The sequence below is a fragment of the Staurois parvus genome, unplaced genomic scaffold, assembly GCF_062004578.1.
Source record: "Staurois parvus isolate SC_StPar_1 unplaced genomic scaffold, SC_StPar_1.0 ptg000473l, whole genome shotgun sequence".
NCBI classification, from domain to species: Eukaryota; Metazoa; Chordata; class Amphibia; order Anura; family Ranidae; genus Staurois; species Staurois parvus.
In genome coordinates this window covers 1,550,188-1,574,903 of record NW_028318269.1, presented here as the reverse complement: position 1 = coordinate 1,574,903, position 24,716 = coordinate 1,550,188, and positions in this window count along the sequence as shown.

Sequence of the window (24,716 nt, the reverse complement as noted above, 5' to 3'; positions counted from 1 at the left end):
GGAGAGGAGAGTAGGTGATAATCTGATGGGTTGGGGCAGGGAGTTCCAGAGGATGGGTGACACCCTGGAGAAGTCCTGGAGGCGGGCATGGGAGGAGGAGACCAGGGAACTAGAGAGAAGGAAGTCTTGTGAGGAGCGGAGTGTGCGTGCTGGGCGGTACTTGGATATTAGGTCAGTGATGTAGTTCGGGGCAGTATGGTGGACAGCTTTGTACGTCAGTGTTAGGATTTTAAATTTGATCCGTTGCGCAATCGGAAGCCAGTGGAGGGATTGGCAGAGGGGGGTGGCGGAAATGGAGCGGTTGGAAAGGTGAATGAGTCTGGCAGCCGTATTCAGGATCGACTGAGGCGGGGATAGCCAGCGGCGAGGCAGGCCAGTGAGGAGGGAGTTGCAGTAGTCGAGTCGTGATATGATGAGGGAGTGGATGAGCTGTTTAGTGGTTTCTGGGGTTAGGAACGTGCGGATTTTGGCGATGTTGCGGAGGTGGAGTCTGCACGAGTTTGTTAAAGATTGGACTTGGGGCTGGAAGGATAGGTTGGAGTCCAGAATGACACCAAGTACTCTGGCCTGCAGAGCGGGTTTGATATTGGCGTTGTTGGATGTGATGTAGAAGTCAATGGGGGGTGGGGTTCGGGCTGGGGGGAAGACAAGGAGCTCGGTTTTGGAGAGATTCAGTTTAAGGAAGTGGAGCGACATCCAATCTGATATGTCGCTCAGTAGGTGTGTGATTTGGGCAGAGACCGAGGGGGTGAGGTGGGGGGTTGAGAGATAGATTTGTGTGTCGTCGGCATAGAGGTGGTAGTTGAAGCCGTGAGAGTGTATGAGTTGGCCAAGGGAGGAGGTGTAGATGGAGAAGAGAAGGGGCCCAAGGACAGAGCCTTGAGGGACCCCAACAGAGAGGGGGAGTGAGGGGGAGGTGGTAGCATTATAGGTAACGCTGAAAGAGCGTTGTGACAGGTAGGATGAGAGCCAGGAGAGAGCAGAATCTCTGAGGCCGAGGGAGTGTAGTATTTTGAGGAGGAGGGGGTGGTCAACTGTGTCGAAGGCTTGTTAATCAGTTTCAGTTGCTTTGGTGTTAATGAAAATAACAACAGGTGGACTAGATGGGCAACAAAACAGGAATGGTTTTACAGGTGGAGGCCAATGACATTTTTTCCCCCACTCATATTTTCTGATTGTTTTTCAATAGTTTTGCATTTGACTAGGGTCAGTGTCACTACTGGTAGCATGAGGCAATACCTGGACCCTACAGAGGTTGCACAGGTAATCCAACTCCTCCAGGATGGCACATCAATATGTGCCATAGCCAGAAGGTTTGGTGTGTCTCCCAGCACAGTCTCAAGAGCAAGGATGAGATTCCAGGAGACAGGTAGTTACTCTAGGAGAGCTGGACAGGGCCGTAGAAGGTTCAACACATCAGCAGGACCGGTGTCTGCTCCTTTGTGCAAGGAGGAACAGGATGACAACTTCCAGAGCCTTACAAAATGACCTCAGCAGGCTACTGGTGTAACCAAACAATCAGAAACAGACTTCATGAGGGTGTCCTTGAGGGCCTGACTTCCTGTAGTAGGCCCTATGCTCACTGCCAGGCACCATAGAGCTCGATTGGCATTTGCCATTGAACACCAGAATTGGCAGGTCCGCCACTGGTGCCCTGTGCTTTTCACAGATGAGAGCAGGTTCACCCTGAGCACATGTGACAGATGAGAAAGGGTCTGGAGAAGCCGTGGAGAATGTTATGCTGACTGTAACATCGTTCAGCATGACTGTTTTGGTGGTGGGTCAGTGATGGTCTGTGGAGGCATATCCATGGAGGGATGCACAGACCTCTACAAGCTAGACAATGGCATTATGCCTGCCATTAGGTATCTGGATGAAATCCTTGGACCCATTGTCAGACCCTACGCTGGTGCAGTGAGTCCTGGGTCTCCCCTGGTGCAGGACAATGCCCGGCCTCATGTGGTGAGAGCATGCAGGCAGTTCCTGGAGGACAAAGGAATTGATACCATTGAATGGCCCTCACACTCGCCTGACCTAAATCCAATATAACACCTCTGGGATATCATGTTTTGGTCCAGCCAATGATGGCAGGCTGCCCCTCAGATGGAGTTCAGTGATGCCCTGGTCCAGATCTGGGAGTAAATACCCCAGGACACCATCCATTGTCTCATTAGGAGCATGCCCCAACATTATCAAGCATGCATACAAGCATGTGGGGGGGCCATACAAACCACTGAGTACCATTTTAAGTTGCTGCAATGAAATTTCAGCAAAATGGACTAGCCTGCTACATCATTTTTTCACTTTGATTTTCAGGGTGTCTTTGAATTCAGTCCTCTGTAGGTTGATCATTTGCATTTCCATCAAAAGATGGGGCATCCTTACATTCCTAACACATTACCCAGTCCATATCAGTATAGATATCCAGCATGATATGCTTCCCCATTGAGATCTGCTGTGTTTTCATAGTATTCCTTTAATTTTTTTGAGCAGTGTAGTATTAGTACTTATTTTAGGAGCATATTTTTCTTATGTCAGCAGCTCGGTCTCTTTTGTATGTTAGTATTGTGTATTGTAGTATTGTGTATTTTAGTACTTGTTCTAGTGGCCATTTGGTCCCATTTCAGCAGCTTGATTTTTCAGCGGTTTTTGCACATTTTCTTTTTGATGCAATTTATTTCATGTTTACGTTATATATCTACTTTCTTTATTTGATGTTTTACCATGTATATCTTTTCTATCCTTTAATGTGTCTAATTTAGTCGAAACAACTGAAGTATATGTGACAGGTTTGTTGTTGTAATGTGATGTTCTAGAAAATCATGGTTGTTAGTCATATGCATATTTGGGTGTGATTTTTCATCCCAATGATTATGTTTTATGTAGGACTTTTTTCAGCAGGGATTTGGGGTGTAACGGAACCAGACCCCGACTGCACTAGGGTATTTCTGTTATACTCCTGCTTCCCTGTCCGAACACAGATTCATGGACCCCACCGCTTGCCATTCAAGACGAGACAGCGCCAGACTTGAAGGAAATCAGGAAATAGACTGCTTTATTTTAACACAGACACAAGATATAAACATTCAAGGGAACAACCCACCTCCCTGGACACAGGGCGGGGCAAACCAAATCTAGCAACCAGGGACACATCATCAGACACACCCCCCACCAAGCCAATACACAAACACATACATCTCATAATAGTTTTCTCCCAAGCAAGACACACAATAGAACAATGGGATGCAATCACATAACACCAACCAGGCTTTTTATACAATACACACTGAGACTGATCACATGATCACATGCAAACGCAGCTATATACAGAAATAGACTTAACACTCTATACTGTAAGTCAATTAGGTTAGCTAGATGGGTGATCCAAACAAAAGTTGAATGGGAATTCACACCTAGACAATGGTTGGATGAATTAGGATCTCACTAAAGAGCAGACGGTCCGGCTCCTTCAATTCACATGTCTAATTCAGAATCAATAACCAGGTATAGTCTTCTTATAGCTGATAAATATTACTGTCACATCTGAAGTAATTCCAATCGCATTCTCAGCGTCCATTAGTCACCCTGTGCCCCTAAGAGACACAGGGTGACTTACACATAAGAGGGATATGGGGAGCTGAGACAGGGGTGTCCCCAACCCTCCAAAGGGGGCTGTGTTCCATGGGCCCCCCACCCAAAGTGACTCCTGTCACATTGGGGAACACAGTTCTGGCACCCCCAGTGCAGAATGAGGTGCTGGGATTTGCTGGAGGGTCTATTGATGTTGGCTGCTGGTAGACCTACTGTATTGTAACATTGGGGATCTATTATTGCTGGGGTGGGCCAATTGTTCTTGGGGAGGGGGGCATTTTGATGTTGGTTTTCTATTGTTGCTGGGGAGAGGGGGATCAATTGTTGCTGAGGGGGGTTCCATTGCTGCTGGAGGGAGACAATTGTTCCTGGCTGCAGAGGATGGGTGGACGGCAGAGGACAAGGGGTGACTCGGAAGCAGTACCTGCACCTATTCTCTGAGAAAAAAGCCCTGCTTTTATGTTTATTCTTGTAACCCTGATGAAGGGGGAGCAGTGTTATCTCAGAAGCCATTGTTTTTTTATCTTGGATTGTTTCATCTGATTTTAGTCTGGCATTCCTTTGTATTGGCATTGGCTTTGTATCTGGCATTGTATTTCTATTGTGTACAAATAAAAAGTGCACTAATTATTCACAAAACATGCAAGGATAAATAATAAAAATAAATAAATTCATAAATATAAACATAAGTCCAGCCACCATAACAGTGACAGTCCAATATCAACTTAATGTCAATCTTGAAAACAAACACCCATGTGCAAATCCAACAACAGATGAAATGAATACACTCACCAGAGCTATATGCTGATTATATTATAAACCAGCATGATAGCATTTTGCTCTGGGAGCGATGATCTGCAGGATATCCCAGTAGAGGAACAGCAACCAATAGTGATCCAATCAGCACATATGGAACAGCTAGGCAGCACATATGGAACAGCTAAGCAGCAAATGATCTTCCAATAACATGGGCAAAGCTCGAGGAATAAGAAGAGATATGATGGTGCAGTACGTTTAAAACCAGTAAAATGTTATTACTAAAGTATTGCACTCACAAAGAAGGTGTCTAGCTGACACCAGCAATGACAGCCTCTAAAATGCCACATCCACAAGGGAAAAACCAAGGGACGAACCTCCTGCACCGCGATCAACACAGCCGACAGCTGGGAGGAACGTTCCAACATCACGTCCACTAGGCCAGACCCAACGCGTTTCGTCACTTGACGTCTTCAAGGGGCGGAGTCTGTATTTCTATTGTATTTTCATGTCAGCCCACCTGCTAAAACTATTACAGGTGAGTGCATTAGATTTTTAAAATAATTTAAAAAGTGACTTCATTTTGTTGTAAAAAAAAATTAATCTCTAAGTGATCTATGTACATTGCAAGGATTTTACCAAACTTTGTTGCAGATTCCTACCTTTTGCTATTTTGAAGAAATGGCTGTTTGTTTGTCTCGTTGTGTCCATGTGCAGAGTGGATCTGTATGGGAGTGATTTTATAATTATCAGTTAGCTGCTACACCTGTAGGCCTCTAATGAGCAAATTGTCAGGGTCTGCATCCCTTTAGATGTGTTTTCTTTTTGGAAGTATCTCACCAAAGACTACTTTTTTAGTTGCAGGGGATGCCATAATGTGACTTGTATCTTGGTGAAGACTTCTGGGAAAATCATTGAACCAATCACACAAGCAGGGGGGACATTTTCAGGGAGTGTTCTGTACACCATCTGTGTACGGAAAGCCTCCAGGCAGCCATATTGCACAGCATTTTACAGAAAATTATAGCGCTGCAGATTGAAAAGGAAAGGCCATTTTTAAAATAACATTCAATTACAATATGACTTGAGTTGCAACTGTATATTTTTTTTTTAATCGTTTGCTAATTTTTTTCCAATGAAAGTGGAGTTACCCTTTAATTTTACTTTGAAGCTATGGCAACATGAAATGTAAGACCCCAACCCAAACTGCACCCCTGCCTTTTCTGGTTCTCGTTTTTTTTTTTTTTTTACACACTTGGATGATGTCCTCTGTGCATGGACCAGTCTAACTAGTTTCTGGTTACCAAGTCTTGAAAAAGCAATTAGGGCCTGTTCAGCAGTCTCCTCTGCAGTGATTAAAATACAGTAAAAAAAAGTCCCTCCACCTTTTTAAGGCTCCGTGCACACCAGGCAGATGGGGCATGGCGTCGAGGGCTAAAACGGAAAGAGTCAGCAGAAGAGAATGAAGGGAGAGGAGCTGGAGGAGGTCTCCGCTATGTAAGGAGACCCCATCTTGGGATAGTGACCTGGAGACAAATGGACCTTCGAGGGAGCCGGAACAACCGGGTGCATGGAGCTCTGCTTTAACACTGAAAGCAAGTGACTGCCACTTCATCCCCACCTAGCACTGCAACTGAACTCAACCCCCCACCACTGCTGCCACTGAACCTAATCTTCCCCACCAGCACTGACACTAATCCCATTCCCCCACCAGCACAGCCATTGATCCAATCCCCCCACCAGTAATGCAACTGATCACACACCCCCAGCACTGCCACTCATTCCACCCCCCCTAGCACTGCCACTGCTCCCCCCCCCAGCACGACCACTAATCCCACTACTCCCCACCACTGCCACTGATCACATCAATACCCCAAAACTGCCACTGATTTGATCCCCCCACATGTACTGCCATTCATTCCATCCACCCAAGCACTGCCACTCATCCCGTTACCCCCATCACCACTGCCACTGATCCCATCAACCCTCCAACATTGCCACTGATGCCATCCCCCACCAGCACTGATGCTCATCCCCCCCTGCCCCAACATTGCCACTGATGCTATTCTTGCCCACCACTGCCACTCACCCTATCAAACCCCCAGCACTGCCACTCATCTCATTCCCCCTCACCTACCACTGACACTGATCCCATCGACCAGCTAGGGCATGCATGCTTTTTTGCAGCTGGGCTCTGAAGGTTCTAGTTACACCTCTGATGCGCACATAATGCATTAATAAGCTCACAATTATGTGAATAAACACATATTAAGCTATACATCGTATAGGTATAAGAACACATTTAGAAACATCACTTTAGTTTAAGCTAATGATGTAGTAAACATTTTTAAAACATTGACTCATTACAGTTTTGTGTATCTCAATTTTTCAGCTGCTTTGCAAGTGCTCATGACTTTAATTTCCGATGCATTTGTTATTTATGGACTTGGCACAGTTTCATCCTTTTACAGATAGTGGGAATTTTGGAGCATACTTGTATGCTTTAAAAATTATTTTGAGGTATTTTTAATTGAAAGTATAGAGTTGATAGACATTTATGCAGGTTCCATGGGACATACAAAGCCCAGAATACTTCCATTTAATTTAATTCTCTACTTTGAAAACAAATTTTATTGAGGAGAGTTTCTGAGGGAAATGTTCAAGTTCAAAATATTTTTTGTTGCAACTGTTCAAGATGGAAAAAGTTCCCCAAAATCAAAGTGGTTAAAATGTCTAAAGCCTATTGTATACTTTCAGGTAGACTGGCAAGATTGCAGCTTATTTTTTAATGGCCAAAGTGAACAGACAGACATACTGGTATCCAGGGGCGGACTGACAGCTCATGGGGCCCCCAGGCAATAGGGGATCATGGGGCCCCTGTGTCCTTGCCCATACTCAAAAAAGCCTATGAAAAAGGTACCAGGGGCATCTCATGGGGCCCCCTACTGACCCCGGGCCCTCGGGCAGTGCCCGAGTCTCCAAATGGTCAGTCCGCCCCTGCTGGTATCTTTCAGGACCTATTTTAACAAACCAAATAGTTAGTTGTTAGTTTGTTGACATCTTTAGGAGTGAAGACGAGTAATCCCACACTTTGGCCATTAAAAAATAAGCTGCAATCTTGCCAGTCTACCTGAAAATATACAATAGGCTTTAGACATTTTAACACTTTGATTTTGGGGAACTTTTTCCATCTTGAACAGTTGCAACAAAAAATATTTTGAACTTGAACATTTCCCTCTGAAACTCTCCTCAATACAATTTGTTTTCAAAGTAGAGAATTAAATTAAATGGAAGTATTCTGGGCTTTGTATGTCTCATGGAACCTGCATAAATGTCTATCAACTCTATACTTTCCAACACTGCAATCCATGCCTGTAGCTAGCCAGTCTTGTTGTCTCCCCTTGTCTTGACATAATCATGCTATAGCTGGAGTTTTTGGGGCCACGTGAGAACCCTGCCAATGGATGGCAGGCAGTGATCTGATCACCCACACTGGATGCTTCCACTCTGCAGTCCAGAGGAAGCAGATTTAGGGCCTGGCATGCAGCTTAACTGTTGATTCAGGTAAGGAAATTGATTTTTTTTTTGTTTTTTTGTTTTTTTTTAATTTGTGGATTAGCTGGTTATTCCTTTGGATGATATGTGCTGAGCTGGATTATCTGAGGCTGACACTGATATGTTTCCATAGAAAACAATGAATTCACAGAACACGTGCATAGTAAGAAGAGGACCTGGTGGGAATGTTTTTCTAGCAAAAGCTGTACAGAGCAGTGAACATCATTGCAATAGGGAAAATGGTGAGAATTTTACCAGGCATACTGTACTCAAGGAAATGGGGGGAATAATTAAAGGACAACTGTACTAAACTTATTGTTGTCCTTTAAGCCCTGGTGAAGGAGGACCTCAGAACCTTATAGCCCCTGAAATACATTATTTTGTTGTCTAATCTTTTAACTTCTGCAATGAAATAAAAATATTTTGACTCCAATTTCCATGGTATGGTGCTTCTCTTTATATCTTCCATTGTTTACCCAGAGTGCCTTTAAGGCCCTTTTATGTTAAAGAAAGAGTCAACAGCCTCAACAGTATGGACTGACCTTCACAATGACCACCTCCCATCTACACCTTTTGGATTTATTATTCCTGCCTTTCTAGACAAACGTTCCCATGCTTACTCTTACTCCAAACAAATGTCTAGCCTTAAAGAGGACCTTCTGTCCCCCATTTTATTGAAACCACCTCTTCCCTCCAGTGCAGCCATCTTTGAATATATCTAGTCTTTGGGACTGTACAGAGACCTGTGGCACATTTGTGCACATACATACTGATATATGGGGGAGGTGGCTATGTCATTCTTGCACTAAAATGATCAAAATGCATTAATAAATTTAGGTAATAATCTTTAATTGTGGGAAAGGGAGGGGGAAAGAGCCAGAAAGAAAAAAAGTAATTTTAATGGCTGAAGGTTTGATTTGAGCCGGCCAGACACTGGTAGAATTTTGTTCGAAAATTTTCATTTTCGTTGCATTTGTTACATTTTCTAATCATTAATGGCTAATGGGAAAATCCATTCATTCCAAAATTGAATGTTAAAGCAAACACATTTTAAAGTACTTTTGAACTACATTTGTCAAGTCTCTGGTATTATAATGAGATTTTTCGAACAAATGTTCATCTGAAAATTTACCAGTGTATGGCCAGCACACAAGGTGAAATTTTATAGCCATACAAGAATAAAAGAGACAATCTGTCTACAATGTATCAGTACACCTAGAATAAATGGATAAGGGCAAATTGTTACCTTACTCTTTTAGCTGCTGAGCTTTATGGCTGTATGTATGAAACCAGGCTGAGTGAACTATAAGTACACAGTATACTGCTCTAGCAACAACTATGCACAATCTACACTGACCGGCCACTTTAGGTACACCTGTTCAATTGCTTGGTAACACAAATTGCTAATCAGCCAATCATATGGCAGCAACTCAATGCATTTAGGCATCTAGACATAATGAAGACGACTTTCTGAAGCTCAGTCCGAGTATCAGAATGGGGAAGAAAGGGGATTTAAGTGACTTTGGACGTGGCATGGTTGTTGGTTCCATGTGGGCTAGTCTGAGTATTTGGAAAACCGCTGATCTACTGGGATTTTCACGCACAATCAACTTTATGTTTTACAGAGAATGGTCCAAAAAAGAGAAAATATCCAGTGAGCAGCATTTGTGTGGGCGAAAATGCCTTGTTGATGTCAGAGGAGAATGGGCAGACTGGTTGCTGCGACATTCAGATGGCAGAGTCAGAATTTGGCGTAAACAACATGAAAGCATGGATCCATCCTGCCTTGTATCTATGGTTCAAGCTGGTGGTGTAGCTGTAATGGTGTGGGTGATATTTTCTTGGCACTAGCAAGGTGTACCTAATAAAGTGGCCAGTGAATGTATATAGGGCAGCAACAATAAAGATCCTGATTGCGCTGGCAGGTGCAGCAGCAGCCTAGAATTTCTTAGGCCATGCTTTATATTGGCCATGTAGTAATTTGCCCCTGACCAACAGCAAGTGGGTTCAAGGCATGAAAGGCGATGATACTTATGGTCCTTAGGGATGCAAGGGTGGCCCTCCTGCATTACCCAATTTTGGGTCTGTCTAGGTCTCAGCGGAAATTGGCATTTATTTCGGCCAAACGTGCTATAGCTCAAACTTTGAGAACCCCTTTTGTTGTCTTCCAGGGGGTGAAGACCTGGATGGATGCTATGTAGATCAATGAACAAATGTCTAGTGTTCTTCATTATTCTCATCCGAGAATCCTTAAGGTTTGGGAACCTTGGATACGTTATTCCTTGCCATCCCTGCCTCCTACTAGTTATGGCCTCTTATAGTCTTTGCTAGAGATGAGCGAATCGAACTCGGCGAAGTGGAATTCGTTTCGAATATTAGGAAAATTTCGATTCGCGACGAATCCGAAAATTAGCAGACTTCGGATGCGCGAATCGAAATTTTTCCTAAAATGGCGGCGACATGTGCGGCGACGGAGCGGGGATGTCTGGGAAGGCGCGCAGAAAAGGCGCGCTGACCCATAATGCATTCATTCATGACATGTGATCGCATTAGCCAATCAGCAGCCAGCCAGTCAGCACTGTGTAATGGTCGAGCTATAAATGGCGGCCATTTTAGAATTCTCCATTTGCCTCCAGTCATTCAAGAGAGGCAGAGCTGTCTGTATTGAGGGAGAGAGTTAGGGACACAGAAACGTTACTTAGGGCCAGAGAAACGTTACTTAGGGCCAGAGAAACGTTACTTAGGGACACAGAAACGTTACTTAGGGACACAGAAACGTTACTTAGGGCCACAGAAATGTTACTTAGGGCCAGAGAAACGTTACTTAGGGACACAGAATCGTTACTTAGGGACACAGAAACGTTACTTAGGGACACAGAAACGTTACTTAGGGCCACAGAAATGTTACTTAGGGCCACAGAATCGTTACTTAGGGCCACAGAAACGTTACTTAGGGCCACAGAAACGTTACTTAGGGCCACAGAAATGTTACTTAGGGCCACAGAATCGTTACTTAGGGCCACAGAAACGTTACTAAGGGCCACAGAAACGTTACTTAGGGCCACAGAAACGTTACTTAGGGCCACAGAATCGTTACTTAGGGACACAAAACCGTTACTTAGGGCCACAGAAACGTTACTTAGGGACACAGAATTGTTACTGAGGGACACAGAATTGTTACTGAGGGAAACAGAATTGTTACTGAGGGACACAGAATTGTTACTCAGGGACAGACACAGAATTGTTACTCAGGGACAGACACAGAATTGTTACTCAGGGACAGACACTGAATTGTTACACAGGGACAGACACTGAATTTTTACTCAGGGACAGACACAGAATTGTTACTCAGGGACAGACACAGAATTGTTACTGAGGGACACAGAATTGTTACTGAGGGACACAGAATTGTTACTCAGGGACAGACACAGAATTGTTATTCAGGGACAGACACAGAATTGTTGCTCAGGGACAGACAATGAATTGTTACTCAGGGACAGACACTGAATTGTTACTCAGGGACAGACACAGAATTGTTACTCAGGGACAGACACAGAATTGTTACTCAGGGACACAGAATTGTTACTGAGGGACACAGAATTGTTACTCAGGGACAGACACAGAATTGTTACTGAGGGACAGACACAGAATTGTTACTCAGGGACAGACACTGAATTGTTACTCAGGGATAGACACTGAATTGTTACTCAGGGACAGACACAGAATTGTTACTCAGGGACAGACACAGAATTGTTACTGAGGGACACAGAATTGTTACTGAGGGACACAGAATTGTTACTCAGGGACAGACACAGAATTGTTACTCAGGGACAGACACAGAATTGTTACTCAGGGACAGACACAGAATTGTTACTGAGGGACACAGAATTGTTACTGAGGGACACAGAATTCTTACTGAGGGACACAGAATTGTTACTGAGGGACACAGAATTGTTACTCAGGGACAGACACAGAATTGTTACTGAGGGACACAGAATTGTTACTGAGGGACACAGAATTGTTACTCAGGGACAGACACAGAATTGTTACTCAGGGACAGACACAGAATTGTTACTCAGGGACAGACACAGAATTGTTACTGAGGGACACAGAATTGTTACTGAGGGACACAGAATTGTTACTCAGGGACAGACACAGAATTGTTACTCAGGGACAGACACCGAATTGTTACTGAGGGACACAGAATTGTTACTGAGGGACACAGAATTGTTACTCAGGGACACAGAATTGTTACTCAGGGACACAGAATTGTTACTCAGGGACAGACACAGAATTGTTACTGAGGGACACAGAATTGTTACTGAGGGAAACAGAATTGTTACTGAGGGACACAGAATTGTTACTCAGGGACAGACACAGAATTGTTACTCAGGGACAGACACAGAATTGTTACTCAGGGACAGACACTGAATTGTTACACAGGGACAGACACTGAATTTTTACTCAGGGACAGACACAGAATTGTTACTGAGGGACACAGAATTGTTACTCAGGGACACAGAATTGTTACTGAGGGACACAGAATTGTTACTCAGGGACACAGAATTGTTACTTAGGGACAGACACAGAATTGTTACTGAGGGACACAGAATTGTTACTGAGGAACACAGAATTGTTACTCAGGGACACAGAATTGTTACTCAGGGACACAGAATTGTTACTCAGGGACAGACACAGAATTGTTACTGAGGGACACATAATTGTTACTCAGGGACACAGAATTGTTACTGGGGGACACAGAATTGTTACTCAGGGACACAGAATTGTTACTCAGGGACACAGAATTGTTACTCAGGGACAGACACAGAATTGTTACTGAGGGACACAGAATTGTTACTGAGGGACACAGAATTGTTACTCAGGGACAGACACAGAATTGTTACTGAGGGACACAGAATTGTTACTGAGGGACACAGAATTGTTACTGAGGGACACAGAATTGTTACTCAGGGACAGACACAGAATTGTTACTGAGGGACACAGAATTGTTACAGAGGGACACAGAATTGTTACTGAGGGACACAGAATTGTTACTCAGGGACAGACACAGAATTGTTACTCAGGGACAGACACAGAATTGTTACTGAGGGACACAGAATTGTTACTGAGGGACACAGAATTGTTACTGAGGGACACAGAAGTGTTACTGAGGGACACAGAATTGTTACTCAGGGACACAGAATTGTTACTCAGGGACAGACACAGAATTGTTACTCAGGGACACAGAATTGTTACTCAGGGACACATAATCGTTGAATTAAAGAGTATGTCAGACAACATGCAGAGGAGTGGCAGAGGAGGCAATGTTTTAGGAGCGAGCAGACGTGGCAGCAGAGGAAGGGGTCGAGGCAGCACTAGTCGCAGCCAGAGGCCATTGCTCCCGGTGTCATCCAGCGGTCGTGTCTCTACCGACAACCCTGCCGTCATCGATTGGTTGGCTCGGTCGTCTTCCTCTTCCCAGGTCACCTCTGACACCTACAGCCAACGGTCGGTGGGTACGTCAGACACAACCGTTAGTTGGCATGGCCCGGGAGCAAGCCCACTGAAATCACGTGTCCTCTACCTGCCCCTGTCCTTTGGTGTTCCCTCACCAAGCGAAGTATCGCATGCTGTGGGCTCAGCCCCACTGTACAGTGAGGAAGAGCTAACAGAGGGCGGTCAGGAACGGGGGGAGACATCCGCCTCTTCAGCAGCCAGGCGAAGAAGTAGTGGCGAGGAGAGTGGCTCGGTAGCCGGTCTAGAGACAGGTCTGTCTCCTGACCCAGACGCAGCCGAGGGGGCTAGTAGTGAGGCGGAGACCCTAATTGATGATGATGAGGCTGATCGCACTTGGCAGCCTCGTCATCATCAGGCTATTGCTTCCGCATCATCAGGAGAAGAGGGTGCCAGCTTGCCAGCGAGCAAAACAGTCGGTGGGTTGCCCAGGAGGCAGCAGGGTCGCAGCAGTGTCAGTGGAGCCAAACGGCCACGGAGTAGAGCACCAGCTCCACTGCAGCCTACCACCACGGCCAGTAGTGGTGCCGGTGTGCACGGAGGAAGTAGCAGTCAGCCAGTGAGGAGTAGCGGGGGCAAAGTTTCCTACTCGGCGGTGTGGCAATTTTTCGTCAAGACGCCCGAGGAAGTAAACGTAGCCGTATGTCGACTATGTGGCCAGAAAGTCAAGCGTGGCCAGGGGGCCCATGTTGGGACTACAGCGTTGCGGCAGCATATGCAGCGTCGCCATTTGGTGGCCTGGGAAAACCGTGATAAAGATACGGCGGTTCTGCCTGCCCCAGCCCCCGCTCCATCACCCGCTCCGTTACTTGCTCCGTCACCCGACGTCAATCGCCCTCCATCAGCCAGTCAAGGCTCCAACACCTCTGCTGAGGGGAGTTGTCGCTCGTTGGCATCTTCCGCTCGTTCAGATGCTCCTTCTCCTGCTACTCCTCTTCACGGATTCCGTCAGCAGTCTTTCTTGGAATCCGTTTCCAAGAGACAACAGTTTGCGAGCACGCACCCGACGGTGCAAAAGCTGAACGTCCTCCTGTCCAAGTTGCTGGTGCTGCAGTCCCTCCCTTTCCAAGTGGTGGACTCAGCACCTTTCCGAGAAATGATGGCTTGTGGCGCGCCGCGGTGGAGAGTGCCAAGCCGTCATTTCTTCGCCAAAAAGGCAGTGCCAGCCCTGCATTCACATGTAGAAGAGATGGTGGGCCAGTCTTTGAGCATGTCGGTCTCTGCCAAAGTGCACGGCAGTGCCGACGTGTGGAGCTGTAACTACGGTCAGGGACAGTACATGTCATTTACGGCCCACTGGGTGAACGTGGTGCCGGCACAGCCGCACCAGCAACTTGGACAGGTCACGCCGCTTTTGCCTCCACGTTTGCACGTCCTTGGTCCACAAAAGATGTTCGCCTCTACCACCTCTTCTTCCGCCGTGTCCTCAGCCGCCACCCCCGCGCCAAGTCCCATTACCCGACCGGCATATCACATGTGCAGGGCGCAACGGTGTCACGCTGTGCTGCACCTGGTATGCCTTGGCGAACGTAGTCACACAGGGGAGGAACTTCTCAGTGTAATGAACAGAGAAATCGACAGATGGCTGTCTCCGCGCAAACTTAAAATCGGAACCATGTTGACCGACAACGGAAAGAACATGGTGTCTGCTCTGCGTCAAGGAAGGTTGTGCCATGCGCCATGCATGGCTCACGTGTTCAATCTTGTTGTCAAGCGGTTCCTAAAATCCACCATCCCACTGCAAGACATCCTTAAAATGTCACGTAAACTTTGCATGCATTTCAGCCATTCCTACACCGCAAAGCACACCCTCCGTGAGCTGCAGCGGCAGAACGGAATTCAACAGCATCGCCTGATCTGCGACGTTGCAACAAGGTGGAATTCAACCCTACACATGTTAGACCGCCTTTACGAACAGCGAAAGGCCATCACCGATTTCCTGATGTTACAAGCGGATAAAGGTACTCTCCTGTGTAACTTTGATGTCAGCCATTGGCAGCTCATGCGTGACACCTGCCGCTTGCTCAGGCCCTTTGAGGAGTCCACGCTATTCGTGAGTCGGCAGGACTATGGGATGAACGACGTCATTCCTCTGTTGCACGTCCTGGAACAAATGCTGTTAACAATGGCTGGTCAGGGTGCGGTAGACGTGGCGCACAGATCTCAACGCCACATGACCCCTGTGGGGGCAGGACAGGAAGAAGAGGAGGAGGTAGAGGAGGACATTTGTGCTCAGGAATTATTGAGTGAAATGGGTGGTTTTTCCACTCAGCGGACAGGAGTGGAGGAGCAGGAGCATCTGGTAGAGGAGGAGGAGGAGGAGACAGAGGACCCAGACGCACCGTGGCAGTATGCTGTGGAGATGGAGGCAGGGAGTCCCTCGCATTCCTTGGCACAAATGGCCCATAGCATGCTCGGTTGCTTGCGTAGCGACAGCCGAAAAATAACCATCAGACAGAGGGATGACTTTTGGCTGTCCACCTTGTTGGACCCTCACTACCGTTCAAAAATGGTGGCCTTTTTCACACCTGCTGAGAGGGAGGCCAAAATAACGTACTATAAAAACCACCTATGTAGTCAGTTGGTCTCTGCCTTTCTGCGCCAACGTCCATCCTCAGACACTGTGGGCCCTGTGCGCTCGCGTTCTGCTGCCATGGCAGCAGGGGAGGGGTGGGGTGGTAGGAGCAGTGGCAGCTCCACCAGCAGCGGCTGCCTCAGTCTGCAGTCGATGATGAGTAGCTTTCTTCACCAGCGCAGTGAGGAAACTACTAACCAGCCGCAGCAGCAGCAGCATCAGGTGGACCTGGAGCAGGACCTCAAACAACAGGCTTGGGCCTACTTGGACAGCACCCTGCCAACCGAGGTAGACAATCCCCTTGACTACTGGTCAACAAAACTTGACCTTTGGCCCCAACTAGCTGAATTTGCCCTTGAAAGGCTGTCATGCCCGGCCAGTAGCGTGGCATCGGAGCGCGTGTTTAGTGCGGCAGGAGGTATTGTAACTCAGCGGAGGACACGACTGTCCACCCAAAGTGTGGAGAGACTCACGTTTGTGAAAATGAATCAGGCGTGGATTAGTCTGGATTTCAAACCACCAGTTCCTGACACAACTGACTAAATCCGCCATGAATCATGCCCCAAACATGTGCCACTTTCAGGTCTCCTCACACTGCTGGTGTGTTACATTTTTTGTCATAGGGTGCTGGCAGATTACGGGCCTCCCATTGCTGCTGCCAGGCCCGTAATCTGCCATGGGCCCCTGTACCGCCTCCTCATGCTGCTGCCAGGTCCAGAGTCTCTCATGGGTCCATGTACGGCCTCCCATTGCTGCTGTCTCCATCGCCACACTCTGCCATGTGTCACTTTCAGGTCTCCTCACACTGCTGGTGTGTTCCATTTTTTGTCATAGGGTGCTGGCAGATTACGGGCCTCCCATTGCTGCTGCCAGGCCCGTAATCTGCCATGGGCCCCTGTACCGCCTCCTCATGCTGCTGCCAGGTCCAGAGTCTCTCATGGGTCCCTGTACGGCCTCCCATTGCTGCTGTCTCCATCGCCACACTCTGCCATGTGCCACTTTCAGGTCTCCTCACACTGCTGGTGGGTTCCATTTTTTGTCATAGGGTGCTGGCAGATTACGGGCCTCCCATTGCTGCTGCCAGGGCCGTAATCTGCCATGGGCCCCTGTACCGCCTCCTCATGCTGCTGCCAGGTCCAGAGTCTCTCATGGGTCCCTGTACGGCCTCCCATTGCTGCTGTCTCCATCGCCACACTCTGCCATGTGCCACTTTTAGGTCTCCTCACACTGCTGGTGTGTTACATTTTTTATCATAGGGTGCTGGCAGATTACGGGCTTCTCATTGCTGCTGCCAGGCCCGTAATCTGCCATGGGCCCCTGTACCGCCTCCTCATGCTGCTACCAGGTCCAGAGTCTCTCATGGGTCCATGTACGGCCTCCCATTGCTGCTGTCTCCATCGCCACACTCTGCCATGTGCCACTTTCAGGTCTCCTCACACTGCTGGTGTGTTACATTATTTGTCATAGGGTGCTGTCAGATTACGGGCCTCTCATTGCTGCTGCCAGGCCTGTAATCTGCCATGGGCCCCTGTACCGCCTCCTCATGCTGCTGCCAGGTCCAGAGTCTCTCATGGGTCCCTGTACGGCCTCCCATTGCTGCTGTCTCCATCGCCACACTCTGCCATGTGCCACTTTCAGGTCTCCTCACACTGCTGGTGTGTTCCATTTTTTGTCATAGGGTGCTGGCAGATTACGGGCCTCTCATTGCTGCTTCCAGGCCCCTAATCTGCCATGGGCCCCTGTACCGCCTCCTCATGCTGCTGCCAGGTCCAGAGTCTCTCATGGGTCCCTGTACGGCCTCCCATTGCTGCTGTCTCCATCGCCACACTCTGCCATGTGCCACTTTCAGGTCTCCTCACACTGCTGGTGTGTTCCATTTTTTGTCATAGGGTGCTGGCAGATTACGGGCCTCTCATTGCTGCTGCCAGGCCCGTAATCTGCCATGGGCCCCTGTACCGCCTCCTCATGCTGCTGCCAGGTCCAGAGTGTGTCATGGGTCCCTGTACGGCCTCCCATTGCTGCTGTCTCCATCGCCACACTCTGCCATGTGCCACTTTCAGGTCTCCTCACACTGCTGGTGTGTTCCATTTTTTGTCATAGGGTGCTGGCAGATTACGGGCCTCCCATTGCTGCTGCCAGGCCCGTAATCTGCCATGGGCCCCTGTACCGCCTCCTCATGCTGCTGCCAGGTCCAGAGTCTCTCATGGGTCCCTGTACGGCCTCCCATTGCTGCTGTCTCCATCGCCACACTCTGCCATGTGCCACTTTCAGGTCTCCTCACACTGCTGGTGGGTTCCATTTTTTGTCATAGGGTGCTGGCAGATTACGGGCCTCTCATTGCTGCTGCCAGGCCTGTAATCTGCCATGGGCCCCTGTACCGCCTCCTCATGCTGCTGCCAGGTCCAGAGTCTCTCATGGGTCCCTGTACGGCCTCCCATTGCTGCTGTCTCCATCGCCACACTCTGCCATGTGCCACTTTCAGGTCTCCTCACACTGCTGGTGTGTTACATTTTTTGTCATAGGGTGCTGGCAGATTACGGGCCTCTCATTGCTGCTGCCAGGCCTGTAATCTGCCATGGGCCCCTGTACCGCCTCCTCATGCTGCTGCCAGGTCCAGAGTCTCTCATGAGTCCCTGTACGGCCTCCCATTGCTGCTGTCTCCATCGCCACACTCTGCCATGTGCCACTTTCAGGTCTTCTCACACTGCTGGTGTGTTACATTTTTTGTCATAGGGTGCTGGCAGATTACGGGCCTCTCATTGCTGCTGCCAGGCCCGTAATCTGCCATGGGCCCCTGTACCGCCTCCTCATGCTGCTGCCAGGTCCAGAGTCTCTCATGGGTCCCTGTACGGCCTCCCATTGCTGCTGTCTCCATCGCCACACTCTGCCATGTGCCACTTTCAGGTCTCCTCACACTGCTGGTGTGTTCCATTTTTTGTCATAGGGTGCTGGCAGATTACGGGCCTCTCATTGCTGCTGCCAGGCCCGTAATCTGCCATGGGCCCCTGTACCGCCTCCTCATGCTGCTGCCAGGTCCAGAGTCTCTCATGGGTCCCTGTACGGCCTCCCATTGCTGCTGTCTCCATCGCCACACTCTGCCATGTGCCACTTTCAGGTCTCCTCACACTGCTGGTGGGTTACATTTTTTGTCAAAGGGTGCTGGCAGATTACGGGCCTCCCATTGCTGCTGCCAGGCCCGTAATCTGCCATGGGCCCCTGTACCGCCTCCTCATGCTGCTGCAAGGTCCAGAGTCTCTCATGGGTCCCTGTACGGCCTCCCATTGCTGCTGTCTCCATCGCCACACTCTGCCATGTGCCACTTTCAGGTCTCCTCACACTGCTGGTGTGTTCCATTTTTTGTCATAGGGTGCTGGCAGATTACGGGCCTCCCATTGCTGCTGCCAGGCCCGTAATCTGCCATGGGCCCCTGTACCGCCTCCTCATGCTGCTGCCAGGTCCAGAGTCTCTCATGGGTCCCTGTACGGCCTCCCATTGCTGCTGTCTCCATCGCCACACTCTGCCATGTGCCACTTTCAGGTCTCCTCACACTGCTGGTGGGTTCCATTTTTTGTCATAGGGTGCTGGCAGATTACGGGCCTCTCATTGCTGCTGCCAGGCCTGTAATCTGCCATGGGCCCCTGTACCGCCTCCTCATGCTGCTGCCAGGTCCAGAGTCTCTCATGGGTCCCTGTACGGCCTCCCATTGCTGCTGTCTCCATCGCCACACTCTGCCATGTGCCACTTTCAGGTCTCCTCACACTGCTAGTGGGTTCCATTTTTTGTCATAGGGTGCTGGCAGATTACGGGCCTCTCATTGCTGCTGCCAGGCCTGTAATCTGCCATGGGCCCCTGTACCGCCTCCTCATGCTGCTGCCAGGTCCAGAGTCTCTCATGGGTCCCTGTACGGCCTCCCATTGCTGCTGTCTCCATCGCCCCACTCTGCCATGTGCCACTTTCAGGTCTCCTCACACTGCTGGTGGGTTCCATTTTTTGTCATAGGGTGCTGGCAGATTACGGGCCTCCCATTGCTGCTGCCAGGCCCGTTATCTGCCATGGGCCCCCGTACCGACTCCTCATGCTGTGACGTTGCAACAAGGTGGAATTCAACCCTACATATGTTAGACCGCCTTTACGAACAGCAAAAGGCCATCACAGATTTCCTGATGTTACAAGCGGATAAAGGTACTCCCTGTGTAACTTAGATGTCAGCCATTGGCAGCTCATGCGTGACACCTGCCGCTTGCTCAGGCCCTTTGAGGAGGCCACGCTATTCGTGAGTCGGCAGGACTATGGGATGAACGACGTCATTCCTCTGTTGCACGTCCTGGAACAAATGCTGTTAACAATGGCTGGTCAGGGTGCGGTAGACGTGGCACACAGATCTCAACGCCACATGACCCCTGTGGGGGCAGGACAGGAAGAAGAGGAGGAGGTAGAGGAGGACATTGGTGCTCAGGAATTATTGAGTGAAATGGGTGGTTTTTCCACTCAGCGGACAGGAGTGGAGGAGCAGGAGCATCTGGTAGAGGAGGAGGAGGAGGAGACAGAGGACCCAGACGCACCGTGGCAGTATGCTGTGGAGATGGAGGCAGGGAGTCCCTCGCATTCCTTGGCACAAATGGCCCATAGCATGCTCGGTTGCTTGCGTAGCGACAGCCGAATAATAACCATCAGACAGAGGGATGACTTTTGGCTGTCCACCTTGTTGGACCCTCGCTACCGTTCAAAAATGGTGGCCTTTTTCACACCTGCTGAGAGGGAGGCCAAAATAAAGTACTATAAAAACCACCTATATAGTCAGCTGGTCTCTGCCTTTCTGCGCCAACGTCCATCCTCAGACACTGTGGGCCCTGTGCGCTCGCATTCCGCTGCCATGGCAGCAGGGGAGGGGTGGGTGGTAGGAGCAGTGGCAGCTCCACCAGCAGCGGCTGCCTCAGTCTGCAGTCGATGATGAGTAGCTTTCTTCACCAGCGCAGTGAGGAAACTACTAACCAGCCGCAGCAGCAGCAGCATCAGGTGGACCTGGAGCAGGACCTCAAACAACAGGCTTGGGCCTACTTGGACAGCACCCTGCCAACCGAGGTAGACAATCCCCTTGACTACTGGGCAACAAAACTTGACCTTTGGCCCCAACTAGCTGAATTTGCCCTTGAAAGGCTGTCATGCCAGGCCAGTAGCGTGGCATCGGAGCGCGTGTTTAGTGCGGCAGGAGGTATTGTAACTCAGCGGAGGACACGACTGTCCACCCAAAGTGTGGAGAGACTCACGTTTGTGAAAATGAATCAGGCGTGGATTAGTCTGGATTTCAAACCACCAGTTCCTGACACAACTGACTAAATCCGCCATGAATCATGCCCCAAACATGTGCCACTTTCAGGTCTCCTCACACTACTGGTGGGTTCCATTTTGTCATAGGGTGCTGGCAGATTACGGGCCTCCCATTGCTGCTGCAAGGCCCGTAATCTGCCATGGGCCCCTGTACCGCCTCCTCATGCTGCTGCCAGGTCCAGAGTCTCTCATGGGTCCATGTACGGCCTCCCATTGCTGCTGTCTCCATCGCCACACTCTGCCATGTGCCACTTTCAGGTCTCCTCACACTGCTGGTGTGTTCCATTTTTTGTCATAGGGTGCTGGCAGATTACGGGCCTCCCATTGCTGCTGCCAGGCCCGTAATCTGCCATGGGCCCCTGTACCGCCTCCTAATGCTGCTGCCAGGTCCAGAGTGTGTCATGGGTCCCTGTACGGCCTCCCATTGCTGCTGTCTCCATCGCCACACTCTGCCATGTGCCACTTTCAGGTCTCCTCACACTGCTGGTGGGTTCCATTTTTGTCATAGGGTGCTGTATGGCCTCCCATTGCTGCTACCTCCACCGCCGCACTGTGGCTCCACACTCTGGTTTTGGCCCCGTGACTGGCCAAATGAGTGAAGTGTGCGGTGATTCTAAGATCGACGGCACTCATCTGCATGTCATACTGACTGACAGTATTATTTCTCTTCCCCAGCAGACTCCAAGGGCATTTAAATTAAAGGTACAGTGTTCTGCACTAATATAAAGGCTCTCTGAAGCCTAGAAACACCCTTTTATAAGTTAAAATCGCAGCGAATATATTCGCATCGAATCGAATTTATTCCTCGAATTCGCCGAATCAGCCAAATCGAATTTTTGAATACTTCGCTCATCTCTACTCTTTGCCTGTGCTAGCCCTGGATCCGTGATTCTTCTAGTTTTTCTTTTCCTCCATGTTTTCTTTCTGATTCCTTTTTTTTTTTTCTTTCTCTCTATGTTTTTATATTTCCCTTATCCTTCCTTCTAACTTTTTTTTTTCTTTCCTCTTCTTTTTCCGGTAATATGATGCATTGCTGCTGCTATTATTTGGTTTGGCTTTTTGCTGTCCCTCCTTGATGTCATTGGACATTCTGTTATTTGGCTAATACAAGTCAGCAGGATGTATCTGTTTATGTATGTTATTGTTCTGCTCTGCCCCTGCGTGGGCGTATCTTGAGCTTGTTGTATTCTTAAAACAAAATTTTCTCAATAAAAATATTGAAACAGAAAGGCGATGCTACATTTTTCCTTTTTTTGATAAAGCATTATGAAAAAGTCACAACAGCAAGCAGAATAACAGGCTTTTTCAAATAAAGGATTAAAAAAAAAAACGATTTGCTTCCCCTTCTTTAGCAGACATTGCTTTTGTGCCACTGCAGCCCAGCCTTGGAAATCCATTGAAATCAATGTGTTCCATAGGTAGGACTGTGCTGTGCCAAAGACAAGAAGGCAGCTCCATCCTGCTGCTGAATCAACACACTAACCCATATTTATGGTTGAAGGGCTTATATATAAAGCAGACCTAGCATCAGATATACAATATTTTCTATATTTAGTGCATTCATGCGTATTGTTGTGTAGGTGTTACACGTGCAGTTATTATTTATCACAGGGATCAAAGTACTCCCTCCTCCCCAGAAGGACAGGACCATCTTTGTTCAGGCATCACCAAGGTCAGCATTTACTTCATTAACTGAGATGCTGGATCTGACATGGCACAATGATGCTGGACAAACAATGTAAGGGCTCATTCACACCAAACAGCGCATGAAACACGTGTGCGCTGTTGCCATTCATTGTCACATAGTGCACACCAACGTATTCATGTGAACTGAAGCTATGAACATTGGGAAAATGCCCAACGCAGCCCCAATGCTGCAAGTGTAATTGAGTCCTAAATTTTGGTGCCTGTGCAGTTCTTGACTGTCTTCTCAATTTGCTGACGCATATCAGCCTCCACCTGAGACAGGTGTGGCCTCTCCCCTTGTGACTTTCTAAAGAGTTACAATATTGCAATCTGAACATGGTGGTGGGGGAGAGGAGACTGAGTAAATGCTTTCTTACTGCCTGCAGCAGACTGATAATATCCAAGCATAGGCAAAAGTCACTGGACTGGAGCTCAATGACAGTTTTTAAAAGATAAAACTTTTTACAAAAAAGTATTTAAAAAAATATTCTGCTGCTTCCCTGATATACAGTATTTACCGGCCCCTCCCCCTGTTCTCCATTCTGAAATCATCCCTTGCAGTAGCCTTGGAGAGAAAGGAGGGGGGGAACCATCAGTGCTGTGGGAGATGAGGGGGGGCCAGGGGAGTATGCCTGGTCCCAAGGGCAGCAGGACCTGAATAGGAGGGACAGTGGGGGTGACATGAAAAAGGTACCAGGGGCATCTCATGGGGCCCCCTACTGACCCCGGGCCCTCGGGCAGTGCCCGAGTTTCCAAATGGTCAGTTTGCCCCTGCTGGTATCTTTCAGGACCTAATTTAACAAACCAAATAGTTAGTTGTTAGTTTGTTGACAACTTTAGGAGTAAAGATGAGTAATCCAACACTGCAATCCATGCCTGTGGCTGGCCAGTCTTGTTGTCTCCCCTTGTCTTGACATAATCATGCTATTGCTGGAGTTTTTGGGGCCATGTGAGAACCCTGCCAATGGATGGCAGGCAGTGACCTGAGCACCCACACTGGACGCTTCCACTCTGCAGTCCAGAGGAAGCAGATTTAGGACCTGAATAGGAGGGGCAGTGGGGGTGACATAAAGAGGAACCGATGACCTTCATTTTCCTCCTGCAGCCTCTGAAGGCTCTGCTGGAGAAGCTGGCTTTCAGAAGCAGCAGGAGGAAAATGGAAGGCATCAGTTCCTATCAGGGGCAGACTGACAACTCATTGGGCCCCCAGGCAATAGGGGATCATGGGGCCCCTGGTCCTCGCCCACACCCAAAAAAGACTATGAAAAAGCCAATGAAAGGTACCAGGGGCATCTCATGGGGCCCCCTACTGACCCCGGGCCCTCAGGCAGTGCCCAAATGCTCAAATGGTCAGTCCGCCCCTGGTTCCTATATATTACATCCCCACCACCCCCAGTAGAATCAAATAAGACAGTGATGTCCCCTGGAGCATGGGGCTGGGTCGCGATTGCGACCCCTATAGTTACGCCTCTGGGTCAGTGGCTGGGAAGCACAGAAGTATGAGTTGGCTGGGCAACTGCAGCACCTGAAAGTGACCACCAGCCTGGATGTTCTGGGAGAAGTTTGGACCCCCATGCCCCCCCTTTATTTATGCCCCTTTGAACACTAACCATATTTCAATGTTCTGAGTAACTGAAATTGGCATGTACATACACAAAAGTATATACAGTATGCAAATAGATTTGGGTTATGATACACCCACACTTTTATA